General features: G+C 34.1%; 1 long non-coding RNA gene across 1 annotated transcript in view; it reads left to right on the forward strand.

Annotated features, from left to right (window-relative positions):
- Positions 1-18,561, forward strand: part of LOC141491835 (uncharacterized) — a 159,646-nt gene extending 141,085 nt beyond the window's left edge. The window contains exons 2-4 of the long non-coding RNA XR_012469791.1: positions 4,195-4,374; positions 5,012-5,248; positions 17,933-18,561. This is a non-coding gene — a long non-coding RNA (uncharacterized LOC141491835). The remainder of the gene's footprint in view (positions 1-4,194; positions 4,375-5,011; positions 5,249-17,932) is intronic.
- Positions 18,562-23,162: the final 4,601 nt, after the last annotated feature.

The raw sequence follows: 23,162 nt of genomic DNA on the forward strand, positions 1-23,162 counted from the left end.
AGATGAGAATAAGAGTCCCCAGTTCTGCTACAAACTCTCAAGCTAATAAATGTATTTACCAAAGGTAGCCTACATTAAACTCTATGTCAAATGAAGAAGACACAAAATCCACAGATACTAGTAAACATAAAGAACATATGAAATCCTGAAACCCATAAATAACACAGAAAATAAATAAAGAACTCCCCATGGGTTGTAAACTACGAATAGTTTTTGTCTCTTCTATTGTGTATCACTTTCCTACTGAGTCCTAAAGTTTTCCAAATCAATGTCACCCCGCTGGTTTGAGCTCCATTTAGAAAGTATATAAACTCAAGGCTATTCTGGTGTTGAGAAGTCTGGATAGATAGAATGAAGTAATCATCTTGGAAATAAAACCAGGGAACTAGCTGTCTGAGCTGCTGAAAACATGGAACACCACCAAATTTGCTCATCACCAAAATTCTGAACCATCAAATGGTTTAACAACAGAAACAACTATGATTTTTGTTAAGAGAACTAACACTAGGAAGATACCTTGTAAATACACTCCATGGACATTTAACCCTTTCTATCAGAACTTTAATATACACATATATATGTATATGTATAAACATATGTATATGTATATATATATATATATTCATATCATCCTCCCACCAAAAAAATTAAATCAAACCACTTCACCCCCAGCTTTACTGCCTCTTATTCTAAATGTAGGGCTTAAAGGTTGACTTTTGATGTCAGTAGATCCTAGAAGATGAAGTCTAATTTTTCCAGTTTGGATAACCATGATTTTTTACTGATCCTTCCAAAAAATGTTTTCAGAGTCTCAGTGATATATTTGAAATTCTCCTTCAATAACCCCCAAATTCTTATCCTATATTAACGTAAACCCTGGTAAAAACAGAAGGGGAAGGGGTCTATGAGTATGTGTATATAAGCTCCCTGATAGTTTTCGCTGATCTCAGTATTGCCCTTTACTCCCCAAAAATGCAAATTACTCATTATTTGCATATTCATCATCAAACAAAAGCAAATTATTCACAAGATCACCAAACAGTTGGGAAAAAATTACCTTCAAAAGACTGTGAAAGAACCTAATGTTATAGTTTACCAGAAACCAAACAAATTCAGTATGACCAGTAGCTCTTTTTCTCCTTTCTTATCCTTTCTTCCTTTGTGGCAAAGCAGAATATAATGCCCTTAGGTTTTTTTCACTATATATGGAGCTGTGGAGAAGAAATGAGGTACTCTCATAGAGGTTTAGGGACTTATGCAATTAAAATGATTAAAATGAATTTGTTGATCTTTTTTAATGTAGTTTTTCTATACTGGGAGCATCAACTTAAATCAGCTATTTTACCACAATATAATTCAACAAAATATTGTTTTAGTCATAAAAAAATTCTATAGAAGGAAGCATATTGGATGAAGTATTGCTCATGGTGTAATTTTAATTCTAAAAAATCTTGCTAAGAGGGCTTATTTAAATAGGCTCTCTCTGAGATGAATATTTAGGGAAAAAATTCCTACAGGATGATTTATAGCAAAATTATATGAACAGAATGAAGGACAGAAGAATTTTATTAGAAAAGGGTCTCATTTCCACAAAATATAAATTATACCTTTTAGAAAATATATTGAATTTTATTAATATTCTGTAGACAGCCTGAAGTGTTAATCTCCACCCATACCTATAAGATTTTCATTATGATGTACAAGGTGTATTTACCCTTTAACCAAATAATTTTTGAGCAGTTCAGTGGAGCCTTGACTTAGGTTTACATATTTTACAAAATATTTTTACTTCAGCCACAAAATATTGTTGAATATTTTACATTAGTAACTTTTAACAATGTCACTATGCATATATATATGCAACAAATATTGTTGCTTTAGCAAGTAGGTATTTGTGTACATATCTATTAGTGGTGAACTTAATTTGCAACACATCAAAAGAGAAGGTTTTTCCACACTGCCCTCCCTCCCCCATTTCTACCATCAGTGCCATTACTATAGAACTATTAGAGATATTATTTTTTTTATTTTCCAATATAACTGGAATAAGTTTAGCTTTCTCTCTAGGGTTCATATAAGATAACAACATAATTGTAAATTAAAAGGTATAAGCAAAAATTGCAAACAACATCAAGTATTCTATTTATATCTGTAACAAAAAAATCTTGGGACATATCTTTGATGAGTAAACTAATAAGACACCATTGAGTATTACTTACAAAAATTTCCATGTTCTTTTCCTTTCATGAAATAAGTGTTTGAAAGCATAAGCAGATATGTTATATGTCGGTGATGGAACTGCCATCATCCCAACCATACTAGTTTAATAACTGTACCACTAGAAAAAGGTGTGTGCTAGAAAGTGTTCAACAACTGGTTCTCTAAAAATGAATGACTTACATTTAGTTTTTATTCAAATCATTAATATTTTCTCTAGAAGTCATCTCCAAACACTTTTTCTACACCTAGACATTCAAGAAAATAATAAATGAAGTCTTAATGTTCAGGCTTTTATCACTTTCTGCAATTTTTAAATGCTCATACTGAAAATGAAACATTTGACTCTCATAAGTTAACTTCAGCACCCCTTGGGGAAAGGTCACTAATCTGAACTTTTTTATTTCTAGTGAAATTAATTTTTAGTCTCTTTTTGAATGACTTATCCAAGAGAATTCTTTATAGGAAACTATAATTTTCAATAGAAAAAAGAAGACTCATAGGAGAACACTCTATCAAGGATTGAGATACAGAAGAATAATTGGTTTTTTTCTGCATGGTTCAAAAAAAAAACAAAATTTGAACCATAAATGGAAGCTATAGGAAGCACATTTTTCCATAACATAAGGGTTAACTTCTTAAGTATTTAGATTTCTCTTAAAACTTGATAGACATGCAAGAAGTTCCACATTACTGTTAATTCTCAGTTAAATGCTAAATCATCTTGTATTTGGAGAGTTCAAATAGGAATCATGCTATGAAGTACATGGAAGATTGAACCACATGGAAGGTGAGATTCCTTCAAATTCTGCAAATCTATGCTTCTGTCTTTTTTACCTTAGAACCAGGAAGGCTTCCATTTTTTTTTGTATTTGTATTCTTGATTTCCAAAAGGAATATGCCTGTCAAACCAGCAAACTTGTTGACAAAGGCCCACTAGCATCTGTTACCATATCAAAGAGGGGATTATGATAAATGAAAAACTTATCTGAATACTTTAATAAATTTATGGACTTAGCAGTACAGACAATATACTTTTATCAGTGAATATTATCTATCCACATCTTCTCATCCTAAGCAATAATTGTCCATGTTTTGAATAGACTTTCTATGAAAAACCTTTCTAATATTCTAGTGTTTCCTGTGGTATTTGTAAATACCCATATAAATTGATATTTTCTTCTGTTATCCCCAAAATCTTACTGGATGATCTGTCTACTTCCTTTTTTTAATTTATCAATTTCCTGGATGATATCCTTTATGCTATTTTTAAAAGATATCCTAAAAATAAACTTTTTTATTTGTATTGTTTTTATTATTTGTTGAACTCTAAAATATTTAAATTAATTAACAATTTTTCATTATATAAAACAACAGTAACATCACTCTCTAATAATTAACATAACACCCTGTTTAGAGCCCATTTTGTCGACTCTCCACAAACACCTGCAGCTTAAGTCACAGAAGGCAGCTGATTACTTCTTCCCTCAGAAGTCTGGGGATAAACGTGAAGGTTTGCATTTAATAATACTATCACTGATGACCCCTCCATCTTGTGTGAAAACTCTTCATTCAACTAATTGACATAACCCCAATATCAATCAACCAGGAGACATCAATTATTTTTTACCAAATGATATTTACTGGGAAGACATAGCAAAAGCAATATCTACCAGATGATACACCTGAACCAAGGGATACACTTTCCTTTTACACACACACACACACACACACACACACACACACACACACAGCACAGCACATTCCCTAGGGAAAGTAGAGTCAAATTTAAAGCACAAAGGCAATGATGCACATGTATAGAGAGCATGTGAGGTAGAAGGGTACCTTACATTTTTAATCATGAAAATTCTTTTCTCACACAGTCTATAACAAACTTGTTTTTGGAAGTGGTGCTGTTATTGAATGAGCCAATTCCTTACTTATTACTTACTTGCTTACTAAATTATCTCTTTGTAGGTTGCAATCTCTCAGTTGAAGGGTCAATCTACTGGTAGACTCCATCATGCTATTCAATACTCCAGACTGATTCCTCAATAGACCTATCTGTTAATGCTACCAGTGCTGATGGTATCTACTATTTTCTTTGGTTATATGGTGGCCTCTCATGACTCTTCCAACCTTTCAAAAGCTCACAAGGTATATATCTCCAGGTATCCATTCACCTAAATTCAAGAATGAAAAAACAAAAAAAAAAAATAAAGAAATACCATATGCTCAAAGATCCATGGCAGCCAGGTAGAAGATTCCAAAGCCTTTCTTTCCCCTAGCCAGCAGTTCACAGCTATCTTTCTCACTCAAAAGTTAACAGGGAAGAAAATGAGAGATCTTCCTCTTAAACTTTTTGTATCTATTCTCAATTCTGGATCATCATTTGTTGAGTCATCTTTTTGGCTCCTCAGGCAATCAAGACTATACATCAACATGAAAGCAGCTTCCCCTTAGGCTCTCATGGACAAAAACTAGTTTCCCTAAGTTCCACAAAGTGTGGATGTTTTGTATAACCCATCAGAAAAATCAAAGCTATACATTTTCTTTAGGGATCAACCCTTCAATGACCAATCCTCTTGTATTCATTTGTTATCTTCTTTGCACAATTTCAGTTTTGAGAAGAACCTTAGAAATTACCCTGCTCTTCAAACTCATAGACAATTGATGAAAGTGAGGCCTGGGGTAGTTAGACAATATGCACAATATCAGTTGTATTACCTCCTTAAAGGTAGAATTGCAGAATTGAATACTTTTTACTAAACCACACTATTGTCTATCTCCAAAGTAACTTTCCCAAAGAGGACCACTAAAATGGACATTGAGAAGCCTCTGAAACAGAATGAAGCAAACAAACAAGGAGAAAATTGAACAACATAGATGAAAGATGTGACCGAGAAACACCAACATCAGTGGATCCAACACTCCTTGAATGACTTTCATTAATAAAGAAAAAGACTTGGTTACTCTATGGAATCTCTTGCTTTCAGAAATACCTGGAAAGGCATTATATCTAACCACTCAGGTAATTCTTTCAATGTATGTATATTCTTGGTTCATAATTAAAGAATATTATTTTTCAATGTTCTAATAAAAAAGAATAAATTTATAATAATCATAATAGCATTAATAAGAATTTAATAAGTTAACATTTATTTGGGTTAAAATTATTGATTTTTATAATTATTATAATTTTATAATTATTATATTTAATAATTGTATATTACAAATTTTCATCCACATGACAATTTTGGGAGGTAGGTATCATTATTATTATTTTCCCCATTTTAGAGTCAAGGAAACTGAGACAGAGATTAAGTGATTTGTCCAGTCATAGAGTTAGTAAGTGGCTGAGGTCAGATTTTAATTCATGTTTTCCTGATGCTGGGGCTAGCACTGTAGCCATGATGCCAACTAGTTATATATATATATATGCATATATAAAGAAAACTCTTTATATGTGTGATTTTGTGTACAAACACATCTACAAATGTATATATACATATATATATATACATATATATGCAAAAAAATGCCCTGTTAATTGAAGAGAGATTTCCTTTTCTATGGTTTCTTCAGACTTCAAGGTGGTTTTATATGTGTGTGTGTGTGTGTATGCACATATATATTTTATTTTCTCCTTTTTTATAATTTATATATATATATATATGTATATACACATACATATGCATATGTATGTGCATAGAGGCACTTCTTTCATTAACACAGATCCCAGCCTATTTCTGTTTTAGTAGCTGGTCTTTATAAGTTATTATGGCTAGGAAAATTAATCACTAATTTCCCTCTGGAACAACCCTCTGGAAAAGTGCTTCCCTAGATTTATTAACCTGGTCCTTAGAGGAAAAACAAAATGCCTTACTAGATGTGCATTAAATAACTTTTGAATCAGTCACACCTGATCAAACTAGAAAATGACTGACGTATTCTATAGACCAACCTCAGAAAGCCCCATTAGAGATGGAAGTAGACTCTGATCCTGTAGACTAAGCTGTCCATTTTTGCATTATGAATCATGGACATTAGTAACAACTTTTAGTTGACATGAGCATTATTTTGATTCAGGTAATTTACCTGAAAAAGAATTTGAATTTGGATCAGAAGAGAGTATAAATTCAAAGTCACTATTATATGGGTTAGCAGTATCCAAGTTATTTTTAGAATTTACTCCTTTGAAATATTTCTAAATATTCTCACTGAAAATTCTATTCAACTTCCAATTTAACTATCTTTTTACCCCTCAGATGACTATGAGATAGTGATCTGAAAAAAATATGAGGCACTTACTGAAGAATGAAGCACATTATTAATATCTGCATTTTAATATATAATGATGACTACTACATGCCAGATTTTTGAACTCAGTTTAATCTTCCTGTTTTCAGAGAATGCTAGAGACTATAAGAGATATTAAGAGGTCATTGAATGAGATACATTTTGTGACAATTTGTTTCACTTGATTCTGATATTTGTTATAAAGCTTTTCTTTTTCTATTTTATTTTTATTTGGTGGAAAGTGGCAGAGAGAGAAAATAAAATTCTTGTTGCTCAAAAACATTAGTTAAAAATTTTAAAGACAATTCACAAATTCAATTTAACAATTTTTTAATGCCAAATTATGTAAAAGGCATTAAGTATAACAGTCCCTTCCCTCAAGAGCTTACAATCTCCCCGGGGTGGGGGCTAGGGGAGAGTGAAGGGAATGGAGGGAGAGGAAAAAAGTGGAGAGAAGGAGGGAAATATGATCACAAAAACCGTAATACAAATTGTGAAATGATAAAGTGCTTAGGAGTGGTCAGGAGTAGTCAGTGTTCTGAGAATAGAGAAAATTTTTGCCTGAAGGATGAGAGAAGACTTCATGGAAGAGGTCAAACTAGATCCTAGAGGGGCAGAATTTCAATGCAGTGGAGATGGGGATTGAAGGTGAAAATAAAAACCTATGCTGGAGACTGAATGAGACCAGTTGTTCACAAATGAGAAAGACAAGATAGGCCAGGGAAATATGAGAAGAATAGTGAGTCCAGGCTATTTTTACTACCCCTCTCTTTGTAGAAAAATGAAATCAAACTGACTCCAGACTAATAAGGTCCCTCCTATTTCTATAACCTTCCACAGTAATCCAATGAAGAGATTCTTTAATCTCTTTATAAATGAAAAAAAGAAATGAAAAGCAAGGTTAGTGAATCAACCAAAGAAGCATATGGAAATTCATGAGCTTTAGAACTCAGAAGTTCTAGAGCTTATCTTTCTGATTCTGTAGTTCATTGCCAGTGTTCAATACATGCTAAGATAGATGATGATAATAAAGCACATTTTTCATTCCCAGACCCATTCTACATCATTTAAACAGGTGTCCTCTCTATGATAAGACCCACTGCTGCTCTTGCAAGAGAATGAGATTGGCCTGAGGCAGCATGGGAAGGCCAAGTCTACATGGCCTCAGTTACACATTAATCCAAGCTGAAACTGGTGAAGGGGGGCTTTGATTCAAATATTCCAGTAGCTGCTGTTCTGTAGACCTGGACAAAACATTGGGATTTGGACTGTTTGTATAGGTATCTTTTTTTAGGTGCCACAGAACATTTTTTTTCTTTCTTTAAAAAATGTTAAACACTTTTTTTACTCCAAAGTAAGTAATCTGTTCTCCCCCACTTCCCTAAACATGTAAAAGTATTTGTCAAGGTCAAATTCTGTGAATCACACATAGGCTACACATTCTTCCTCTCCATTTGAGGCATTCTTATACACAGTCTGTCTTTGTCAGTTATTGCTGATGACAATGGGAATGAGGAATTTGGAATGTAGAAAACAATGCAAACAGAAATCATCCCCTGTGGAAGGTTCCAGAACTCTTCAAATCCAAAGTAACCAAGCGGGCTGTGGCTTTGCTAAGTCTCCACAATTTGTGGAGTCATTTCTACCAGCCTGTATTGTGTTCCTGATTTTCCCTGATTTATCCCTCTGTTGGTCCTTCCAGGAAAGTATCATTTTTTATCTCTTCTACCCCCTGCCTTCTATATTTCATTTCATATGTCTATCGAGGCTATGAAAGATAAAGCTCTTTGCTTTCTCTTGTCCTCAAGTTCTATGTGGAATCAGTTCACCTGTCTGTCACTCCTCATTAAATTCTTACCCTCTTCATTCACATCCTGATCTTTGCAAATGAACATTTGCTTAATAAATGTTCCCAAGACTAACAGTGCCGAGTGAAAATCCCACACAGCAGTAAATTATTAACTCAGTCACAGAGGGAGTGCCATATATGACTTTTCAGAATGAGTTATTATGTGGATCATCATGTAATTATGAATTTTTCAAGCCATGATAGAGGAAAATTGAATATTTAATATTTTATGGACATATTCTACACTGAGGACATCTTTCAAAATTTTATGATAATTTTTAAAGTGAGCGAAGAGCAGAACAAAAGTTACAAAATAATTGCAAAGTTGAATATTTAATCACCCCGGACATTGTTGGTTATTTCTCAAATTACATAATATTGTCAAGGCTGTGAACTTTTAATCATGGAGTATTCAAATGAAAAAATATATGTGCATTAAAATTAATCCACAAATATGTTTTGATTGTTTAAGAGGTGAGACTATGAAGCTTAATATTATTCATACTAAAATCTTAGATGTGTAAATATTCATGTAAAAGCCTGGCTATCCAGTCATTCTGAAAAGTTTACATTAGTGACTATATTGCTTATACCAACTATTTTTGTGGGCATTTTAAAATGGCCCACTACAAAACTTATTTATATTTTCTAAAAATGAGATAAATAATAAAATCACCATTCCTTTACTTTGACAAATAAGAGGTAGTATGGTGTAGTGGATAGGACACTGGACTCAGTGTCAGCAGGGCCTGTATTCAACTTGCATTATGTCACTTACTATGTTAACTAGGGCATATAGCAAAACCTCTCTTTGCCTTGCCTTTCTTATTCAGAAAATTAGGTGGTTGAACTTGATGGTCTCAAAGGAAACTTTCAGCTCTAAATTTGCGATCCTATGAATGCAAAAAATAAGTAAAGAATAAGGTCCCTTCTGATCATTTCTTACTACACTAAATAATAATCTAACACAATCTCTGTTGTCTTTCATAAACCTTTACACAAAATGATGCTTTCATAGTATACCTTACTGGTGAGCAGCTTAGTCAGATACCATTGATATTTTCTCTTTGAGGAGTAGAATGTTTGATGATTCAGCACCATATTTAATCAGTAATTTCAATACCTATGTATGAAACCTTTTTCTTAGATGCCACTAATACTCAATCAAAAAGTGTTTTCTTATGAACATAATTTTCCATGTGATGACTTAGCACATACATTTACCACTCAAGTTCCTGAAGGTAAAAATGAATTTGTTTTTTTAAGTTCAATAAGTTAACTAGTTATTTTTTTCTCCCTAAAAAGTAGCAATTGCCCCAGGACCTAGGAATTAGAAGGACAAGACTGTGCAGGATGTAGAATGGAGCACTGGCACAAAAGCCTATGTTGAGCCTTAGCAAGTATGGGATACTATTATGCTGTAAGAAATGAGGAAATAGAGAATTTTGAAGTTAAGACTTGTAAGAAATGAAGAATCTAAGGAACAATTCACATTGTAAATAGTATAAAAATGAATGATTTTTGAAAATGTATTAATTACCGAAGAATAAAATGAGAGGAACTGGGAGAAAATGTGTGCAAGAATAACTGTAAAAAAATAAGTTTGAAAGCTGTAAGAGGTCTTATTAAGGTAATAGCCATCCACAATTCCAAAGGACTAATGACAAAGCATTATATCTGCCTCCTGTCATAGAGGTGATAGACTCAGGATGCATAATGACACACTTTTTCTTTTAGAAATGACCATTAAGGGAACTTGTTTTACTTGACTATGCAAATTGATTTCAAGAAATTCATCTTTGTTTTTCTTTTCAATGTGGTGGAGGAATAGTTTGGGTAAAAGAGAAAATCACTCTGTGTTCATTATAAAAATAAAATATGATTTAAAAAATAAATATTTGGATAGCATGAATCTAGGAATGCACAAAGTTAAGTACAGAAAGTTCAGTTCAGGTAAGAAGGAATGAGTTGGTATCAAATAGGCAATATGTTATAGTGGAAAAAAAGACTTGAAATTATTGACAAGACTTGAATTCAAGACTCAGCTATGTTCTTAATTTACCATGTAACTTTGGACAGATTCCTTTACCTTGATATTCTCATCCACAAGTAATGCTTGATGTACTCACCTCAAAGATCTGTAATGAGGTTTAAATGAAATAAATGAATGTAAAGCACTGTATCATCTTAAAAACACTTACAAAAATGTTAGTTATTATATTAGGCTGCCAAACAAGGACCAAAATCTGAGAGATCAGGTAGTAGAAATCACAAAGCAAACTAGGGAAAGAAGCAGTGGCAATCCAAATGAGGGGTATGTGTTATAGGCATGAAGTAACACCAGCATGAATGAAACTTGTTGCTAAGACACAGACTTTTTTGAACCAAGAGTTTCTGATATGCTCCTTCCCAGGGCTATAACTGGCATCATTCTAGACACACCTGAGCCCACAAATGGATACAAATAGGTATGCTAGGCTGCATGGTATAGCAGTCAGGGAAGAGGTCACAAGGCAGTTCATAGAATCATAGATTTAGAACATGGTAGAGACCTTAGAGGTCATATAGGAAGTAATTTGCAGAACTGGGATGCAAATCCAAGTCTTCTGTTTCTAAATCCAAATCTTTCCATTTTGCCATATTATATAAGGCTATATTTTCATCCAAAACAATTTTTTTATAAATTAAGTCTCCAATAATCCCTTGTAGCAACCTACCAAATAAATCATTCTACATTCTCAGGTGACTTGGCCCCATGTTACATTCTCTTTCCAATTAAGTTTGCAAGCCTGTTTTTCAGTTGCATCCTCATGGTTTAACACTGACTTATTTTCTAAAGAGGAACTGAGAAATTTGTAGAAAATGGAAGGGAATACTGAAAAATAAATAGCCATTGTGTTTATGGATAACTACTCCCTATAGGATAGCGAGTACCTATTATTTACTTAGAGAAAGAAAATTTTTTTTATAAAGAACAGAATTTGAATCAATTCAGTAAGTATTTAAGTTAACAATAAGGAAAAACTTCCCAGCAATCGGTAATAACAACAAAAATTCGCATTCATCTATTGCCTTAAAGTTTACATTTTCTCTTAAAACAACCCTGTGAGTTGGGTAATGGTAGTGTTAACCCAAGTTCATAAATGAGGAAACTGAGGCTAAAAAGTTAAGTGACATTCCCAAGGACAACAATGAGTTACCCACAGAAGCTGTAGAATTTCTTTTCTCTATTCAACAGTGTACAAGAAAATTCAATTAATTTAGGGGAAAGAGAATTTGCAATACAAATTGAAACAAAAAATCTGTTTTCCTATTGTCAAAGACACTTACAAATGGATGTTTGAAAACTTTTTTTAATCCAACATGTTATCTAGATTCTATATAGTATATGATCTTTATCATTAGTATCATCATCATCATTTTTACCTATAGTGAGAGAGAACAGATGAGTAGCCTGGAAGTTACCCTGGTATCCATAAAATATTAAAGAATCTAAAGGAAGGTTTCTATCTCTTCAAATAGATTCTCTGTGTAGGATTTATAGAAGGGCACATAAAAACTGTACAGGCGAAAGTCATGTAGAGTTTGCAATCTGTACCAATGGAAGAACCGCTCTATAAATGAGATCACTGGTACATTCAAACAGCCAACATAATAATAATAATAATAACAATAATAATAACAATGATAATAATAATATTGTTATTATTATCATTATCATTACAAATAATGATTGTAATTCAGTTATGCATTACAGCAAATTTTAAAATGCACTTTCTTCATAATAGATCCATGGACAATCAGCTAAAATATTCCCATTCTCCAGATAGAGGAACTAAAGCTCTAAGAGATTAAGTGCCTTCATGTACTGAATGACAGAGCCAGGACTCAAACCCTAGGCTTCTGACCCCAAGATTAGCAACCTTCCTACTACATCTTTCTACAATATTGTGAAAACATATGGGAGTTACGTGATATAGTAAATAGAGTACTAAACATGGAACCAGGAAGACTTATCTTTCTAAGTTCAAATTTGACCTCAGACACTTATCTAAGTGACCCTGGGCAAGTCACTTTAACCCCATTTACCTCAGTTTCTCACCTGTAAAATGATCTGGAGAAGAGAAACCACTCCAGTGTCTTTGCCAAGAAAATACCAGTTAATCTCATGAAGATTTGGACATGACTGAAATTACTGGACAACATCAAGAGTAATAAGAAAAATAGCAATGAACCATTCACCTCTTAATTAACCAGGGTTATGTTTTTTACACAAATGTCAATACCAGCAATGACAAGAGAATAAACACTAGGGATACATGAAAAGAATCATACACATAGCATAGGTAATTAGGGCAACTTTGCATGTAGTTTTGTCTTCTAAAATTGATTGCATTAGCAAGCACTGTGAGTCTGGGACATAGTTTCTGCAGGAGTTGCTCTTAGATGTTGCCATTTGATTTCTAGTTAATGCTCTATTGGTCTACTGTCCATAAGGTTGTAGACCTTTTCTCTCTTTCCAGTTTCTTTCTTCAGATAGGGTCTTATAAGAGAATTAATCTTAATGATATTAATCTTTTATCTTTAAGTACAAGAACCTTTTTGCTAAAACCCTTTCAGAAGATAAAACCTTAACATAGTTATCAGTACAGAGAAAACCCTCTAATAACTTTGACTCCAACTTAGAAAATCTCTCCAGTTCTAACATTCTGTTAGAATGGGTATTGTTTTTTCTAGAGAGAAACACTTTGCTCCAATCAAGTTGTATAGGACACAGAATAATGTCAGTCAATTAGTACCACCAAGCTTAATTTTTTATTATTTTATGTTTTTAAAATATGTAATTAGAATTTGTTTTTAAATATTTTATTCTGATTACATGTAAAAATAATTTAATATTCTTTTTTTTAAAAATTGAGTTCCAAATTTTCTACCTTCCCTCTCACCTATTTGAAAAGGCAAGCAATTTTATGTAGTTTCTATACATGAATTAATGCATAACATATTTCCATAATAGTTATATTGTAAAAGGAAACACAAAAACACATATACAGAAAGGTAAAAAAATATATGCTTCAATCTGTGTTCAGACTTCATCTGTTTTTTTCTCTGGAGGTAGATAGCATTTTTTCATCCTAAATCCTTCAGAATTATCTTGAATCTTTGTATTTCTGAGAAGAGCTAAGTTCTTCACAGTTGATCATCAAACAATATTGCTGCTTTGTGTAGAAGGTTCTACTAATTCTGTTCACTTAGTTTGCTGAGGCAAAAAAAGTTCGTGTAAGTTTTTGCACAAGGTTATGGATAATTTTGATTTCTTCATCTGAAACTCCCTGTTAATATCTTTTGACCATTTATAAATTAGGGAAGTACTTGTATTTTTATTAAATTGGACCAAGTTCTCTACATATTTGAAAAATGAGGCCTTTTTCAGAATAAAAACTATTATCCATTTTTACATTCAGTAATGCTCTCTATCATTCGTTTGGTCATGAATAATTCTTCTATTGCATATATCTGGCAGGTAAGCTATTATATAATACCTTAATTTGCTTATGGTATCAACTTTTATGTCTAAACCATGTACCCTTTCTTGCCTTTATCTTGGTTTGCATTGTGAGATGCTGGTCTTGACCTAGTTTCTTCTAAACTGTTTTCCAGTTTTCCAAGTAGTTTTTGTCACAGTAGCTAAGAGTATCAAGCCTAGAGTCATGATGATTCCTCTCTAAATTCAAATCTGGTCTCAGACACTCACTAATTGGCTTACCATGGGTAGTCACCTGTTTCTCATCTGTAAAATGAATTGTTTGAGGAATAGCTCCTCACTCTAGTATATTTGCCAAGAAAACCTCAAATGGAGTCATGAAGAGTCAAACACAACTAATAACCAAAACAAATGACTACGGTCGTTACCTATAGTGTAATGTGTATCCAATCTATTCCAATGATCTAATACTATATTTCTTATTTTGAGATTATTTTGAGGATTACTGCTTTGTAATATAGTTTGAGATCTGATATAGGTAGGATACATTCCTTCACATTTTAAACAATTAATTCCCTCAATTTTCTTGATCATTTGTTCACTCAGATGAATTTTGTTATTTTTTCTGCCTGTGAACAATTATTATTTTTCTAATTGTTCAGATCTTTAATTAGAACTTTAATCAGAATTTTAAATCTCAACTTTCTTTTCACTAAGAACAAATTTTCTGTCAGAAGTTTCACTTTTATTTAGGATTAGAAATTCTTGGAGGTTCTATCTTTAATTATAAGTTGCTAAACTGAGCCCAGTCAGAATTAATTTATAGGTACTTCTTTCCTAAAAAAGCTGTCGACTCATTCTAAATTTGAGATTCCTCCTGTTTCTCAGCTCTAAAACTCTTTTGGATTCCTATGCAAATGAACAAATAGGAAGGAAAAATTATGATAATAAAATAAGTACAAGAAAAATGTTATCTTCTTCCTACTGAATTTCCAAATTTAATACATTTACATTCATATCAACTTTTAGTTTTTGAATCTTATATTACAGATGAGTCTATTAATTATATGTGTTAAAATGACAAATTATTTTAATATATTCTCTTTCCCAATATAACATATTGTTAGCTTTCCACTATGAAATTAAACTACTCGTAGGGAAATCACTTGTTATAGTTATATGACTAAAGGGCCCATTCTAAGAGAAACTAATCTCAATTTTTATACAATCACTGCAAGAAAGTTTGTTATTATACATCTAACGAAGGAATGTTTAGCTATCTTCACATGAATTTCTATTAATACCATCACAGTTTTGAGTCACACTAACTCTCAAAATATAGCATAATTGATTATATTAAGTCAATATTTTATAAATAAAATATTACAAAAGTAAATGTACTGATTAATAAATGTTTACTTAAATCTTCTAGACTTCAGTTATAAAGTAACTGTGAAATGAAATCAACTCATCACAACCTGAGAAAGTGCCCAAAGGTCATTGAAATACACAGAACATTGTTTTCAAGAACTAGAGTTCCAATAACTGGATATTTAAATGAAGAAGACAAGTCCTCTTCCATTCCCATCTATGCAATTATATAATTTTCTTACTCTTTCTTTTCCTTGAATACCTTCAAAGGGTACAATTCATATGGAGAGATGTGGAAGGAGCTAATGGATGCAAAAATGTCCTGCCTTGCTTACCTTTTCAATGGTACTACACTGATAGGGGCTCCTAAACTTGTTTGAGATAAGAAACTACTTATTTTCTCCAAGGATTTAAAATGTGGAAGGGACGATAATGAATGGAAGAATAGATGCTAACTGACTGTACAGGGAAAAGGATACTTCTTTCCCAGTCCACTTATAAGCCTTACAAACTATAAAATTGTGTGTATGGATAATATGGAAATCTGCTGATTAAAATTTTGATATAAAGATCAATTAAATAGGGCTTCAAGAAATTTAAATAGATTTTGAACTATTTTTTTGAAAAGTTATGTTCTGGAATCATATGTGTCCACATCAGGAAGAGCATATTCTTCTCTAGGAAACCATGTCCTGGCAATACTCAAAGACTACTGTAGTCAGTAGTCAAATAAAAACACCACAACTATACTATAATCTTCCTTATTCCAAGCTTATAAATGCTTTCTGAATTTAAAGGGAGAAAAAGATCTATTCTTTCTTGACATATAGCTACCAAAAACTTATATCTATTACACTGTGCCAAATACACTATTGAAAACCAGAAGCCCTGGGTTTTTTGTTTGTTTGCTTTGTTTTGTTTTTAAAATATCATTTGTGATTTGCAGGAGAACTTAAACATCAAAAGCTAAAGCTGAAAGAAAATACTTTTTTCCTTAAATCATGTGTTCACTATGCCTTCCTGACAGATGCAAATGTGTGAAATATGTATGGAAAAGTCTAAGATCTAAATGTAGTGATGAATAAGTAGAAAACAAACAACAGATAAGAGAGATCAAATGATCTGACTGATTTGCAAGAGTAATACTGCTGAACAAACATACTGAAAAGAGAAATGCACAAACTTCTTAACTTAATTTTTAGCAGTTCATCATACAGTGCCTGTATGTCTCTTTGTCTCTCTCAATCTCTCTGTGTCTCTGTCTCTCTTTCTCTCTGTCTCTCTTCTCTCTCTCTCTCTCTCTCTCTCTCTCTCTCTCTCTCTCTCTCTCTCTCTCTCTCTCTCTCTCTCTCTCTCCTTCTTGTTTTTGAAAACCAAACTACTATTATAATCAGATCTTCAATAGGGAATGCAGAGCAGTATTAATTCCAATTTGTCTCCTTGAAAGGCACTGGATCTTCAGCCTCTTGCCTGCCACCACCACCTTCGGCATGAATTAATACTGTACAATTCACACCCTGTCTTGTCTCATTACTTAATTATGAAACATCTGCAATGCTTTGGACATTATGAGGTCGCTCTGATTGGTTATGACGGATGTCATACCCACTTTAATAATAGCAAGCAAATGCACAGGGAGGACCATCCCCCCCACCCCTCTTTTTAATTCATGAATTCCATTTCATATCATAAGGGCAATAATACTCTTCAGGCAACATATTTATAGGGAATTATTGCATTTCTCAGGTGAGTAAAATAATTCAGCTTCATGGATGCCTGCTTTATAACACTAGGAGAAGTGCATTATAATTGCCAGATCCTGAATTGCCCAAAGTGTTTTCTTTCCTATACAGTTCCTCACCCTTGCCTTGCTTTCAACTGAGATACTCCCAGAGAAAGCAAAGAAAGAAGTATTATCAGGTGTCCTCATTGGCATTAATCTCCAAAACCCTTCCTAGGATTTTGGTTCTAAGAGGTTCTAAGGCTCTTCCCATACTTAGTTTTATAGTTAGTAAGTTTAGGCACTCTTTCTTGTGAAGCTTTCTATAGTTTATTGGATGGTTCCCTTTTTTATGGGGTTGTGATTTCATTGATGCAGAAAATTCCCAAATGAGAAAATTCTGTCAAACATTTGAATAGGCAACTTTATGTGCAATCTTTAGGCTTCAAGAGCTGCTGGGGCGGGGGGCACTGAAAGTTAGATAATTTGCCCAAGTTGGCACACACCTAGTGTGTATAGAAGGTACAACTTAAACTCATCTTCCAGACTCTGACACCAGTCTATCCACTATGCCCCTGTTTCATGGTTGGTTCCATAATATGTTAAAAATTATTCAAAATCAAGTGTATCAGAACATTCTAAAGATACATAAATCACTTAAAACTTGAGAATAATATAAAGACAACTGATGGAAATGTTTGTTCCTGTCCTTCACTTCAGATTACTATTGAGGAAGCACACTAAGTAAAAGATGGTCTCCAAGATGACCCTAGTATAATGCATATATATATATATATATATACCAAAATGACATGGAAATGAGTTAGCAAGAAATTGGAAAGACAGGGTCCATAGAGAATTGGTAGGGCTACTATAACAGAACCCAAAAGTAGGAAAAGGAGGATTTCAAAAGCCACAGTAATCACTCTCAAAGATTTAAACTAGTAAGGAAACTTAGGGGCCATCTAATTGATCCCTTCTCATTTTACAGATGAGGAAAACAAGACCCAGAGATGTAAAGAGTCTTATTCAAGTCTACGCGAGGAATAAATGAAAGAACTGGGATTTGAATCAGGAAAATTATTCCAAATTCTGAACATTTTCCAATGAACCACACAACTTCCTATTTCTGGGACCATTCTTTCAACATATTGCCTACCCTTGCCTTAATATCTCAAAGAACAAGAACAGTTTTCAAAGTCATCTGAGGAGCAGGAAATTGAATTCAATTCACAACTTACTGTATATGTATCTATAGCATCCAGACACTGAGTCCACTGAGAAGGCCCCTGGCTTTCATTAAACCTTCAAGTTCACTTTTCCCCTTCTGGACAATATCACTGGACTGAATTTAACTTGCATAAAACCAGTTACCTTTACTTAGAGGTCAGTTGAGGCCTTTGAGCATAACCTAGGAATTTCCAGTGAAAGCCTCTTGCCTCTACAAGGGTTTTATGTATCCTGCTCAACTTCCTGGGTACAGAGGGTGCTTTGGGGACCCTATTCATTCTTATTCATGTAAACATTATGCATTTTTAAAATTAAATTCCCTTTTTTATTGAGAACTTAATCATCAACAAAACAAATATTTCAATATACAAAAAGAATAACAAAGGTTTATAAAAGATACAGTGAACTTCTTTTATGTACAGTCTGTTTTTTAAAATATATCATATATAATTTATCAAGGTAATAATAAAACTGCTCTGTTTATTTCTATGGCAAAAGTATCAAAAAGGGGGTGGACAGGCAAGACTAAGCATTTTTCTTATCCAGGGGCAGCACCAGGGAAGTTCACAACTGATTCTTCCCTCTACTTAGTGGAAAGAATTACTAGAATCTGAGACAGTCTATATCCTTCCATCAATTTTAGGCCCCAGAATCAATATAATAAGCACTTTCAAGGAACAAGACCAAACAATAGAACTGTTTTCCTTTATCCTGGTGACAGTCCTCTACATTCATCGTACCTTAATGATATGATGCTCTGCCCAAATGGAGGCTGTTTCAAACTATAAAGTTTTCTTAGGCCTCCTTCATAGGGGAAGAAGAGAGTCCCCCATCAAAAAAATCAAGGCACCTTCCTCCCAGACACATAAAGGATAACATGAGGTTTAGCATTGAAGGAATAACATTTTAAAACTACCTTGAAAAGCTGTCAAAAGTGCATAGATGTGGGGCGGCTAGGTGGCACAGTGGATAGAGCACTGGCCCTGGAGTCAGGAGCACCTGAGTTCAAATCCAGCCTCAGACACTTAATAATTACCTAGCTGTGTGGCCTTGGGCAAGCCACTTAACCCCACTGCCTTGCAAAAAAAAAAAAAAAAAATACCAAAAAACCCCTCAAGAGTTGTTCCAGGGGGCAGCTTAGATGGTTCTGTAGATAGAGCACCAGTCCTGGAGTCAAGAGTACCTGAGTGCAAATCCAGCCTCAGTCACTTAATAATTACCTAGCTGTGTGACCTTACGCAAGCCATTTAACCCCATTGCCTTGCAAAAAATCTTTAAAAAAGTACATAGATGCTCAGAGTTTTATTTCATATAAAATGATTTGCCTATCTCTGCAATCTTATTTTATTTTATTTGGAGAATGGTTCTTTCATTCTTAACAAGGTGGGACTACTCAAAGGTAAATCTTGCTACTGATTAACACAAAAACTTTTAGCCTGCTCAGTTTTTGACCTGGGCCTTAGGTTTCTTGTGCTCCTATGTTCTCTCCTCCAGAAAGCTCACTATATTGATGGCAGACTTAGTGTAGACACTTGATTAACTTCGCCTACTGTACCTCAAAACTCTTGAGCTCAAGAGATCCATCAGCCTCAGTTTCCACTCTAGCTGGTATGATAGGTGGGGATCATCATATTCAAATTATTCTTATACATGTTAACCTAAATATGAACAAACAGATTTCACAGTGATAGACTTCACATAAATGTCTATATTTTTATTTTTCAAATCTTTTTGATTCAAGAGGAGGACTCAACCTAGAGCACTGCAAAGCTTATTTTTAATCTTTCCTTTCTCCTCATCTATACCTCACTTTGATTCATTGCCTTTTCCCTTTCTATCTTTCACTATTCCTTTCCTATGTCCCTCTATCCTCCATACTCCTCCAAGCAGTAGGCACACTTGTCCCCCTGACTGTTATAGACAACTTGAACAGTGTTTCAGTCTGACCATCCTTCTGGAGTAAAGTTTTATTTCGGACCTTTTTGTCACATTGCCAGCTCCTCTCCAAGGCAGGTAGGTGGTACAGTGGATAAAGCACTGGGTTTGGAATCAAGAAGACTAATGCTCATTGTTATCTTGGGCAAAGTCATAACCCTATTAGCCTCCATTTCCTCATCTGTAAGATGAGATGGAGAAGGAAATGGTAAACCATCCATAATTTTGCCATGAAAATCCCAAATGGAGTTATGAAGAATCACACACAACTGAACAACAACTTTGGGGATCTTAACATTTTTCTCTCTCACCTCTCTTCCTGTTCACCCCCACATCCCTTCCCCTCACAGATAGTCACACTTGTGAGTCAAATCCTCATCTTAATTGATAGCTGATCCAAATAACTAATTTATCTACTATAGGATAATCAAGGCTTAATTTGTTGCCTCTCCCTCTTCTATAAGTCATCTATAATCTACAGCCTCATTATCTTAAACCAAATAAAACTGACTGTGGAATTTTCAAGCACAAAAACTGAACAAATAAAGATATTATTTGTCGGACTTTGTTTTTTGGAGATGGATCTTCCTGTACTCTTCAAACTGCAGCAACTTGTATACATGTGAGGTAAGTTGTCCTATTTTTTAAAAAAAGATTGAAATTATCAAATTAGTCTTGAGGTAAAAATAATGTTTGTCTTTAATTTTCGAAGAATATCAGGGAGAGGATGCCATGAAAAGCACATGAACTGGATTTGAGTGAGAAGGGCCTGAACTAAGTCACCAACTATACCTTCTCCTCCAGAGCCATCAGGATGCCTGGAGATGGCCCTGGATTTGAAGCAGTCAGGGTGAAGTGAGTTGCCCAAGGTCACATAGCTAATAAGTGGTAGTCTGAGGCTGGATTTGATCCTCCTGACTCCAAGGCCACTGCTGCATCTAACTTCCCTTGAAATAAAAATAAAACTAAATTGGAGGGTGGGGCTGCAGGAAGGAAGAATTTACTCACATAAGAAAACTTTCTTATGAACATAATTATACAAAAGTACAATGAGCTGCCTCTGGAAAGAGTAAGTTCCCTGACATAGACAGCACTCAAGCAGAAGCTAAATTTCCTCCTCTGGGTGATTCTGTAGATCAGATTCATGATTAGGGTAATGGTTATACTCGAAACTCTTTGTTTTGCACCTCTACAATGTGCTCATATAAATCATATACATTATTATCATCATCAGTTTAAAAACCTTAATCCTTCTCCCACTTTTCCTAGAAGCCCCATGAGGGTAGGAAGAAGTCTGTCTTATAGGAACTTTATATTTTTTCCAAGATCCAGAAAAGTGCTTTGCATATAGAGAGATCTTAATAAGTTCTTGTCAAGTGAATGCCCCTGAAGCTCCTTCCAGTTCAGAGTTTATGATATCATAGGACAGTCCTTTCATGTTCTTTCATAGAACATATAGCCTTCTGTCTCAAAGATTCAGTACTCTTCTTCCCTTAAAAGCTCAGGGAGGGAGAGTAGATATTTGCTCCCCAAGGAAGAAAGACATGTCCAAAGTGCTTACAAAACCTTTTCATTCCTTGCATAGATTATTTATGAATTCCTGCAGGAAGGGTACCCCCGGACTCTGAACCATGATGCTCCAAAAAGTGATGAGCCATCTCCCCCAATTTATAGTAAATGAATGTTTGAGTAAATTTCTTCATTATCAAGAGCATGATAGCAATTCGGCCTCTAGAATAATCACCCGATTCTTGTGCATAAACAAGCCCTAACATTTTCTTTGATGGTCCAGTCCTTTTGGATGGGTTACTGACCAGTTTCACTCTAGGAAGGCTTCTGCAGGTAAACTCAGTGAAGTTAGCAACCAAAAGCAAATACACAGCCCATCAAGCCTGAGTCTGTGGGTGGCCTTGGCTGTTAAAGCCTGTTTCAGCATGAAGGAAAAAAAAAAGACTGTCGTTCAAGCAACTGGGGCAGGAGCAAGCTAAAGGTTTTAATTTTACATGATGTGGCATGGCAACTTCATAAATAAATAACAAATGAACATTCCCTATGGTTCCGTTCCTCTGAGTTTCAGTTTACCTGCTGTAAACATGGCACCAAAAGCAACAGCATCCGTCTCAGGCATGCCAGATCAAGAATTGCCCTTCCACTTACCAAGGGGACATGGGCCAGAGAAAAGAAGGAAGAGGCCAAGGCACTTCTTTCCCTAGCCCTTGAATGCATGGAAGCCTTCTCCATGGGATGCAGCCACTTTAAAAATAACTACTAATTCATCTTCTGTTGTTGCATGTGTTCAATTTAAGAGGATGATCCTAAGCTGAGAGTACAAAACACAGATGTTAGAGTTTCAGAAAAATGTACTGTGGGGGACCATTAGTAAAAAAATACTGTTTAAAATATATAACATATGTAACTATTAAATACATAAAAATCCCATGTACCAAGAGGCAAAACATGATGAAAGTTGTTGAATATTTTAAGTACCAATATTGCAACATAAAATGGTTCCGTGCTGTAGAATTTTCTATTGCTGGAGATTTATGAAATTTTGTCAAAGTGGTAGATCATGCTGAAGTCAGGGAAAATACTAGCACACTTTAGGTTGCTTTCTATTTTTAATTAAGTTTGGAACTGCATCTTTGCACATATGAGCATGTGTATAAATATATTTACGTGCATATGTAGTTAACAATAATGCTGATATATGCATATATTCAAGCATTCTCACAAAACAGCCCCCTCCCATCACAGAGAAAATGACTTAATTGAGACTGAGTCTATATGATTGGGATGAAGCAGATACAAGACTATGAAATTGGAGCTACCTATTTGACTGTGGTTTAGTCTAATAGCCTATCAATAAGTGGTGAAACTGTTTTGAACTTCCATAATGAAATAAGCCATTAGTTACTAAATTTTTCAACAGTAATCATCTTCAGCCATCACAAATAGACAAGGCCTGATAACCTCAGGTAGTTCAACATATCCATTATAAAGTCCTCTGAAACACTAGGCATAGACTCTGTACCTTCTCTCTAGGCAGTTCTCATTAG

This window comes from Macrotis lagotis, chromosome 6 (assembly GCF_037893015.1).
Source record: "Macrotis lagotis isolate mMagLag1 chromosome 6, bilby.v1.9.chrom.fasta, whole genome shotgun sequence".
NCBI lineage: Eukaryota > Metazoa > Chordata > Mammalia > Peramelemorphia > Peramelidae > Macrotis > Macrotis lagotis.